The sequence below is a fragment of the Tarenaya hassleriana genome, unplaced genomic scaffold (assembly GCF_000463585.1).
Source record: "Tarenaya hassleriana unplaced genomic scaffold, ASM46358v1 Cleome30, whole genome shotgun sequence".
In the NCBI taxonomy this organism is placed as follows: Eukaryota; Viridiplantae; Streptophyta; class Magnoliopsida; order Brassicales; family Cleomaceae; genus Tarenaya; species Tarenaya hassleriana.
The window spans coordinates 1,791,051-1,799,956 of NW_010966178.1; positions in this window are offsets into that span (position 1 = coordinate 1,791,051).

An 8,906-nucleotide genomic window follows, 5' to 3' on the forward strand; every position below is an offset into this window, starting at 1 on the left:
CCACGTGCAATTCTGGACCGTCCGTTCCAGGTTCCGGTTTTCCGAAAATTAAACCGAAATTAGGGTTAAATCACTTTATAAGAAAGTGATTAGAACCCTAATTAAAGAGAGAGGAAGAACAGCCGACTTTTGCAGAAAAGTGTGAGTTTTTGGAGATCCAAAAACGAGTTCTAAGTCTCGAGATTTCTCGGTGCACATATCGAATAGAGATTCGAGTCCTAGCAGACAAGTTCCAATCGTTGGAATCCATCCCGAGGTGTGGATACGTGTAGAGGGCGAGGTATTCTTCCTGCCTTTCGTGATCAAACGACTTCTTCAGTTGATACAGGCCCCGGATCGATTGAGGTAAGCGTTCTAACATTTCTACGAATTCAATAGCAGCATGGTTCTAGGGTTCTATAAATTTTTGTTTTACTTCCGCTGCACAAACCCTAGAATCGATCTCTTAGTAATTAGATTCGCTCATGAGATCCCAGGAAACCCAACACCTTCTTCTTTGCAATACACTCTTTGATGTAATGATAACGGGTGTCAATGTGCTTGTTTCTGTCATGGAAGACCAGATTTTTAGCCAATGCCAATGCTGATTTGTTGTCGACATGGATTTTAGTGGATTTATTTATCTTACACCAAATTCATTGTCTTCAACAAATTTCGGAGCCATATAGCATGACACACACATGAGGTAGCGGCTACATATTCAACTTCACATGTGGAAAGCGTCACTCTGGGTTACTTCTTTGACGACCAAGTGAAAGCAGAGCCTCCAACGAAAAATACAAATACAATGGTATTCTTTCGATCATCAACATCTCCAGCCCAATCACTGTCACTGTATCCATATAGCTCAAAATTGTTAGTTGATGAGTACGACAAATCAAGAGCGACGGTACCTTTGATGTATCATAGGATCCTTTTTACCATCTTCAAATGAGTTGTTGTCGGAGTCTCCATATAATGACTGACAAGTGTTGGGTTATCTACGAGTTCCTAGTATAGGATCTCATCGATCTAGGGTTTGGTTTCTAGGTTTCATGCAGCGGAAGAAAAGATCTAAACCTAGCCAAATGTCACACAAAACCAATTGTGCAATAACCCGAAAGAACGTGTATATTACCGTGGGATTCCAATACTTACCTTGTTCTATCAAGATCTGGAAGTATCAATCGATGCAGGGCCTGTTTTAATCACCAAGAGCTGAAAGTACAACTTCTCTGTTGGGTTTCCTGGGATCTCTAGAGCGAATCCTATTCCTAAGAGATCGATTCTAGGGTTTGCGCAGCGGATATAAAACAAAATTTTAATAAACCCTAGAACCATGCTTCTAATGAATCGTAGAAACGTTAGAACGCTTACCTCAATCGATCCGGGGCCTGTATCAATCGAAGAACACGTCTGATCACGAAAGGCAGGAAGAATACCTCGCCCTCTACACGTATCCACACCACGGGATGGATTCCAACGGTTGGAACTTATCTGCTAGGACTCGAATCTCTATTCGATATGTGCACCGAGAAATCTCGAGACTTAGAACTCGTTTTTGGATCTCCAAAAACTCTCTCTTTTCTGCCAAAAGTCGGCTCTCTTCGTCTCTCTTCGTCTCTCACGAGTTAGGGTTTTTGATCTCCTTCTTATAAGGTGATTTAACCCTAATTCGGTTTAATTTCGGTTTAATTTCGGAAAAACTGAAGCCCGGAACGGACGGTCCAGAAATACACTCGGACCGTCCGTTCCAGCACGTAGAATGGACGGTCTGGCATTAGCGGACCGTCCGTTCCAGACCTTCTGGAACGGACAGTCCGTTCTGGACCGTCGGGTCTGGCACGGCGGACCGTCCGTTCCGGATATACAAGTCATAGGCGGTCTCTAGCAAGACACTATGACTATCTATCTCGAATAGAGTTTGTTCGTGATCCTACGAACGCCAGTGATGATTCCGTTTGATGATCCTTTTGTATCACGATATCATATGTCGAATATAAGGCATGTACAAGCCACCTTATCTGATTCGACTGCTTTCTCGTTCATTGAGTTCGACTGTCTGAAATAGACGACGTTCGTCTATAGTGCGGCCACACATTTCTACAGTCTCGCTCACACGAGGGGCCCAGCGATATCTCTCTCTTTTACGAGAGGTACAAATCTCGTCTTGACTATCTACAATCCAGCACATGATTCGTTTTGTACCTGATACACGCCTTTATAGTCCTCCTGTTACGCAGGAGGTTTGACGTATTCAAAGCACGCAACTCCTCATGTTGGATTCCGTAGATATCTCAGGTCTTAGGATCCAATCATGGAACCGTCATATGAGATTCAAGTCATGACGCTAGTCCATGTGACAATCTCATGCGGGTCAATCCAGTATTCCGTTCTCCAACGAATACCTATGACTGTGATTGTATCAAATACCTATGATCAACGCTATGATCATCAATCACACATCATACTAGTCTTATTATGTCGTTATTCCCATAACGACACAAGACTAGGAGTTTAGTATCATTCATAATGACACACGAATATCATAACAGATCTAGTATGCAAGAACATGTAATGAATCAAATACTCTCATAAAACCCATAGAAAGTATCAATACATGAAATGTATCTAAATAAAGCTCATAAACAGTACATCATAGAGCACTAAACCAACATCCTCTACACGTATCCACACCGCGGAAAGGATTCCAACACTTTGGAATGTAACTGCTAGGATTTGTGAAGAGAAAACGACGTCCTTGACTTGGAATCGACGAGGTTTAGAACTCAAGAGAATGCTTCTCCAAGGCTCTAGGAAGTGTCTAGGACGTGTTAGGTTGATTTTCTAGGGTTTGGGGCGGCTCCCATCATCAATAGGATTTCCTAAACCCTAAAAACGCGAAAAAGAAGCTTTTCCCCGAAAGTCGGACCTTCCGGTCTAGGTCTGGACCGGACGGACTGACCTCTGCAGAACGGACGGTCCATCTCCAACAGAACGGACGATCCAAAACGGTTGGACCGGACGGTCTGGCCATCTGGAACTCTTCCAGCTCATTTCGTCGTTCCTTCTCGCATCGTACTCTTCACATGTGGTCCATCCCTAAATGGTGTGTGACCCTGTTGGCCCATTCGAAATGGTAGTGGCTTCGGAAACCCTTTTCTGAACCACAAGTCATGATTAGCCTCTAGCAAGATGTCATGACCACCCACCTAGAATAGAATTAGAGGTGATCCAATAAAGCCAGCAATAGCTCGAGTTCTGATCCTTTGTCTCACGATGTCATATGTTGAACAAGGGCATGGTATGAGTCACTCTTCAAGTTCAATCGCTTACTCGCCTTGTCAAATCGACTGACAAAATAGATGTAACTTCATCTATAGCATGGCCACGTGTTTTTCACAATCCGATTTCCACGAGAGGCCCAGCGACATCTCTCCTACTAAGGAGGTGACAAGTTCCGTATTGCATGACCATTATCTACATATGATTCGTGAACGTATCTGAGCAACGCCATTATGATCATCCGGTTAAAGACGACGTTTGACGTAGTCAAGACACGCCACTCCTCGTATCAGACACTCTAGACATCTCAGGTCTGAGGATCCAAGAACGAACCGCTGTATGAGATTCAAGTCATGACTCATGTCCATATGACAATCTCATGCGGGTCATCCAGTCACTTGTTCCAAACGAGTACCCATGATTGTGATTTGCATCCAATGCATATGATCATCACTATCATCAATCACACCTCATGCTGGTCTTAATTTATCATTGTTCCCACAATGACAACTGACCAGGGAGTTTAGAATCATCTGCAATGATTCAAGGATATCTAACGAAATATAACAAACATGCCAATCATATAACGGGAAAAATAATGAATTCATAAACCAATGAATCAATACATAGTCAAAATGTCATATCACGGATCATCGTAGAGCATTACAACCAACAACAAGTCCAACTGCGAGCAGAATGTTGGGTCTCGTGCAAGTCAGTATCGAAGACTTCCAACCAGACTCTTGAAGAATGTTGGATCAACAATATCTCCCTCTTCATATCTTGATACTTTGGCACCACATTTTATTGGCGTACTTATCGGCTTGCAATTCTCCATGTTGGACTTCTTCAAAATCTCTTTGGCATATCCTTCTTGAGAGATGAAAATCTTATCTTCTTCTTACTTGATTTGGATTCCGAGATAATACGCCATCAACCCAATGTCAGTATCTCAAATTCTTTGGTCATTTACCTCTTAAATTCCTCGAACAACAACGGATTATTCTCGGTTAAGATTAAATACCCATATATAGGCACAAAATCAACATATCTCCTCCTTGATTTTTGATGTAGAGGGCATGCTCGTATGGACATCTGATAAAATTGTTTTCAGTAAAATACCTGTCAATGCGGGTATTCCAAGCCCTCGGTACTTGCTTCAATCCGTAGAGCATCTTCTTCAATTTCAACACTTTGTCTTCTTTCCCTCGGACTTCATAACCAGGTGATTATTGGATATAAACTTCTTCTTCAAGCACCTATTAAGAAATGCCGACTTTACATCCATTTGATGTATCTTCCACCTGTTTTGGGCTGCTAAAGAGATGATCAATCTTACAGTTTCAAGACGAGCTAAAAGAGCAAATACCTCATCATAATCGATCCCTTCTCTTTGGCTGTATCTTTTTGCCACCAGTCTTGCTTTGTATCTTTCGATCTCTCCTTTGACATTCTTCTTTGCTTTGTATACTCATTTTACTCCGGTCGCCTTGTGACTTTTTGGAAGTGATGTCAAATCCCATGTATCATTCTTCTCAATGACCCTGATCTCTTCATCCATGACATTCCTCCACCTTTCGTCTTGTACAGTGATAACATGTATTTTGGTGATATTTTGGTATAAGATGTCTGGTGCATTTTACTCGGTTTTACATATTTATAGGCATTCTAGAGTATATTTGGTCTCGATATTGCTTGGTTGCTTTCTTTGGTGTCAAAACAGGTATTCATGCATAAAAGTGAGCAAAAGGAGTGGAAAACATGGATTACGGAACATCACAGACGAAACGGGAACATTTGGAGTTGTTCCGGGGAAAAACATGAAGCCTAAAAAGTCATATCTTGCAAGTCCAATAAATTCCACTCTACAAGTCCAAATTGTGCGTTCTCCACCTCATTAGAATCTCTTCAATATCTACGCACAGACACCAAGTTCGCACAAATCCGACGTTGGAGCAGAAAGTTATGAGCAAATCTGTCAAGCATGTTCGAAATGAAGAATCGACACGGACCGTGTTGCATTCGACACGGCTGTGTTGTGTCCGTGCTGAAAAAAAGAGAAGTTTTGCTCAGTGAATTGACATGGACCGTGTTGTCATTCGACACGGCCGTGTTGATTCAAACTCGCCCGTGTCCAGCCCATGTCTAAAGTGCAGATTTTTAACAGAGAATTGACACGATCGTATTGCATTCGACACAACCGTGTTGCATTACGGGAAAACTTCCTATTTTGCATCTAAACTTCCGTTTTCAGCAAAGGAAGAAGCCAGCTGCCAAGCAAATAAATAGAGGATGTCTTAGACTTCAGAAATCATCGAGAGATCATAGTAGAAGCCAGAGAACTCGAGAGATAATCAAGACGGAGTTTTCCGGAAGCAGAGATTGACGAACCGTCGTCGAGAGATCGTTGCGAGTTTCTTCTCTATCTGTTTTCCATGTTTCTCTTTATTGATTTGAACTCGTTTGTTGTTATGGGTTGCGAGTAATCGTTTCACTGTAGCTAGGGATTTAACCTTGTAGGGATTTGTTTGGTTTTTATTTTCCGAGACTACGTTATCGATACTCGTCAGTTTAATTGAATTGAGTTTATTGCTTTTGATATTCTTGGCCCGTTGATTGATTGATCTTAGATTATGATTTACAACGAAAGTTGGGATTAGATTCAGAACGAATTCATCGAATGAATTGCTTAAGACTATTGCAATATAGATTAATCGGTTTAGGAACTGTGATAGTGATCGTTAATGTATTTGATATTTTAATCTATTAGGTTGAGAGATCGATAGGTTAAGTTATTAGATAGTGGATTTAGGACTTGAGAGAGCCAAATCTGATATTAGAACTTGAGATCCCCGATTAGAGTTCGATATTCGTAGATTCTCCCTTAGAAACAATCCCTGCGCGTTAAGGTTATCCCGAAGCTATGGTGTTTTATCTATCTGATTTTACTTAGTTAGTTTATTGCTTTATTTTTTATATTCATCTATTTCATCTGCTATTTCCTGATCTGATTCTTAGTCGATTCTTATTCCTGGAGTTAACTATTCCATGTGTTCGACCCTGGTACTACAGTTGATCCGTATCCTTGCGGTATTCGTTGTATCTAGGTTTTTATTACTTAAGCTTATTTATACACCTAGATTTGCGTTATCAAGTTTTTGGCGCCATTGCCGGGGAGTAGTTTAGCACTAGGATAAAGATTCCTTTGAATCTAGATTTTTTTTTTCTTTTCTTTTTCTTTTTCCTCGATTTCTTGATCTATTCTTTGTGTTTGTTCGACTTTCTGGTGTGCAGGTTTCCCGTGTATGACCAGGAGTTCTGGGTCTGACAACCTAGTACCGCTTGACCCTGAAATCGAGAAGTCCGCTAAGCGCAATTGAAAGAAGAAACGACAGCAAAGAAAGATGGAGGAACGTGCTATAGTTGCTGAGAACAACAATGACACTTATGGGGCATACCTTCAGCCTAAGTACATTCAACAGCTTTCATGCATTCGCCGGCCTGACATCGACCATGACAATTTTGAGTTTCAACCGGCATTCATCAATATGTTGAGCTCATCAGCTTTCAGGGGCAGACCTAATGAAGACCCAATCCCTCACTTGACTCGATTCAAGCTACTATGCCAGTCGGTGAGGACAGTCCGCGGAGTTACCGATGAGTCTCACATGCTCATGGCCTTTCCATTCTCCTTAATGGATACTGCTCTGGAATGGCTCTACACACTACCTCCAGATTCCATATTCTCATGGGAACAGATGCAAGAAAAGTTCATGCAGCGGTTCTTCCCCGCTAACAAGACCCAGCTCGCGAAACAACAGATTGACTCATTTTTGCAGGAACCTGATGAATCCTTACGTGAAGCTTGGGATCGCTTTCAAGGATACCATAGAACATGTCCTCACCATGGATGGGATAAAAGGTACCTTATTTCCACTTTCTTGCAGGGATTAAAAGAGAACACTCGGGTTCTTATTCGAGTAGCATGTGGAGGAAGCCTCAACGAAAAAATCATTCGACTTCATAGAGCAACAAATCAACAAGATGGCCAACGAGTGTGCTCACTCTCACGAGTTTATCATAAACGTTAGCCTCAAAGACAGTTGTGCAGGTAAGGAAAGTCTATCTGAAATTTAGGCATTACGTGCAGAATTGGCAAAACTTAAATTGCAGGTTGAGAATGTTCATCAGATCTCAGACTTAGACACATCAGCCAACGGGTAGATGATCGAAGATGTCTACTATGTAGATAACAACCTGTACTCGAATGTGTACAATCAGGGGTGGAAGAATCATCCAAACTTCTCGTACAAGAATTCTTCCAACGTCTTAAATACTCCCCACAGAAATTTTGGTGGTTCGACTAATCAGGGTCTTTCTCAAGGACATCAACCTCGACCTTGAGCTCCCCAACAACATCAGAATCAGTCCATTCAACACTACCCAACACCTCTTCAATCTCAGCAGAATTACGCTCTGTCTCCGCCTTCACAACAGGTAGATTTTGACCTCAATCTTAAGTCTATGTTCGCACAGCTTATGCAGGGTCAAGAAGCAATTCGCACCGAGATACGTGAACATCAACAAGAGATTGACGCCCACTTGAAGCTTGTCGATAACCAGATAGCTCAACTCACAGCCTCTATACCTTCGCGACCTCAAGGATTATTTCCCGAAAAACCCGAGACAAATCCTAGAGAGCACTGCAATGCATTGTTCTTGAGAAGCAGGAAGCAACTTGAGGATGTCGTTGTTGGTTTAGTGCTCTATGATGTACTGATTATGAGCTTTGTTCAGATACATTCGATGTATTGATACTTTCTATATGTTTTTTTTTATGAGAGTATCTTGTTCATTACATGTTCCTGCATGCTAGATCTGTTATGAAATCCATGTATCATTATGAATGATACTAAACTCCTTAGTCTTGTGTCATTATGGGAATAACGACATAATAAGACTAGTATGATGTGTGATTGATGATCACATAGATGATCATAGGTATTGGATACGATCACAATCATAGGTATTCGTTGCAGAACGGAATACTGGACTGACCCGCATGAGATTGTCACATGGACTAGCGTCATGACTTGAATCTCATACGACGATTCCATGATTGGATCCTAAGACCTGAGATATCTACAGAATCCAACATGAGGAGTTGCGTGCTTTGATTACGTCAAACGTCCTGCGTAACAAGAGGACTATAAAGGCGTGTATCAGGTACGAAACGAATCATGTACTGGATTGTAGATAGTCAAGACGGGATTTGTACCTCTCGTAAAAGAGAGAGATATCGCTGGGCCCCTCGTGTGAGCAAGACTGTAGAAATGTGTGGCCGCACTATAGACGAACGTCGTCTATTTCAGACAGTCGAACTCAGTGAACGAGAAAGCAGTCGAATCAGATAAGGTGGCTTGTCCATGCCTTATGTTCGACATATGATATCGCGATACAAAAGGATCATCAGTCGGAATCATCACTGGCTTTCGTATGATCACAAACAAACTCTATTCGAGATAGGTAGTCATAGTGTCTTGCTAGAGACCGCCTATGACTTGTATACCCGAAATAGAGATTTCGGGTTATACTGCTATATCGAATGAGCCTACAGAGTCACACACGCAGGGAAGGACGAA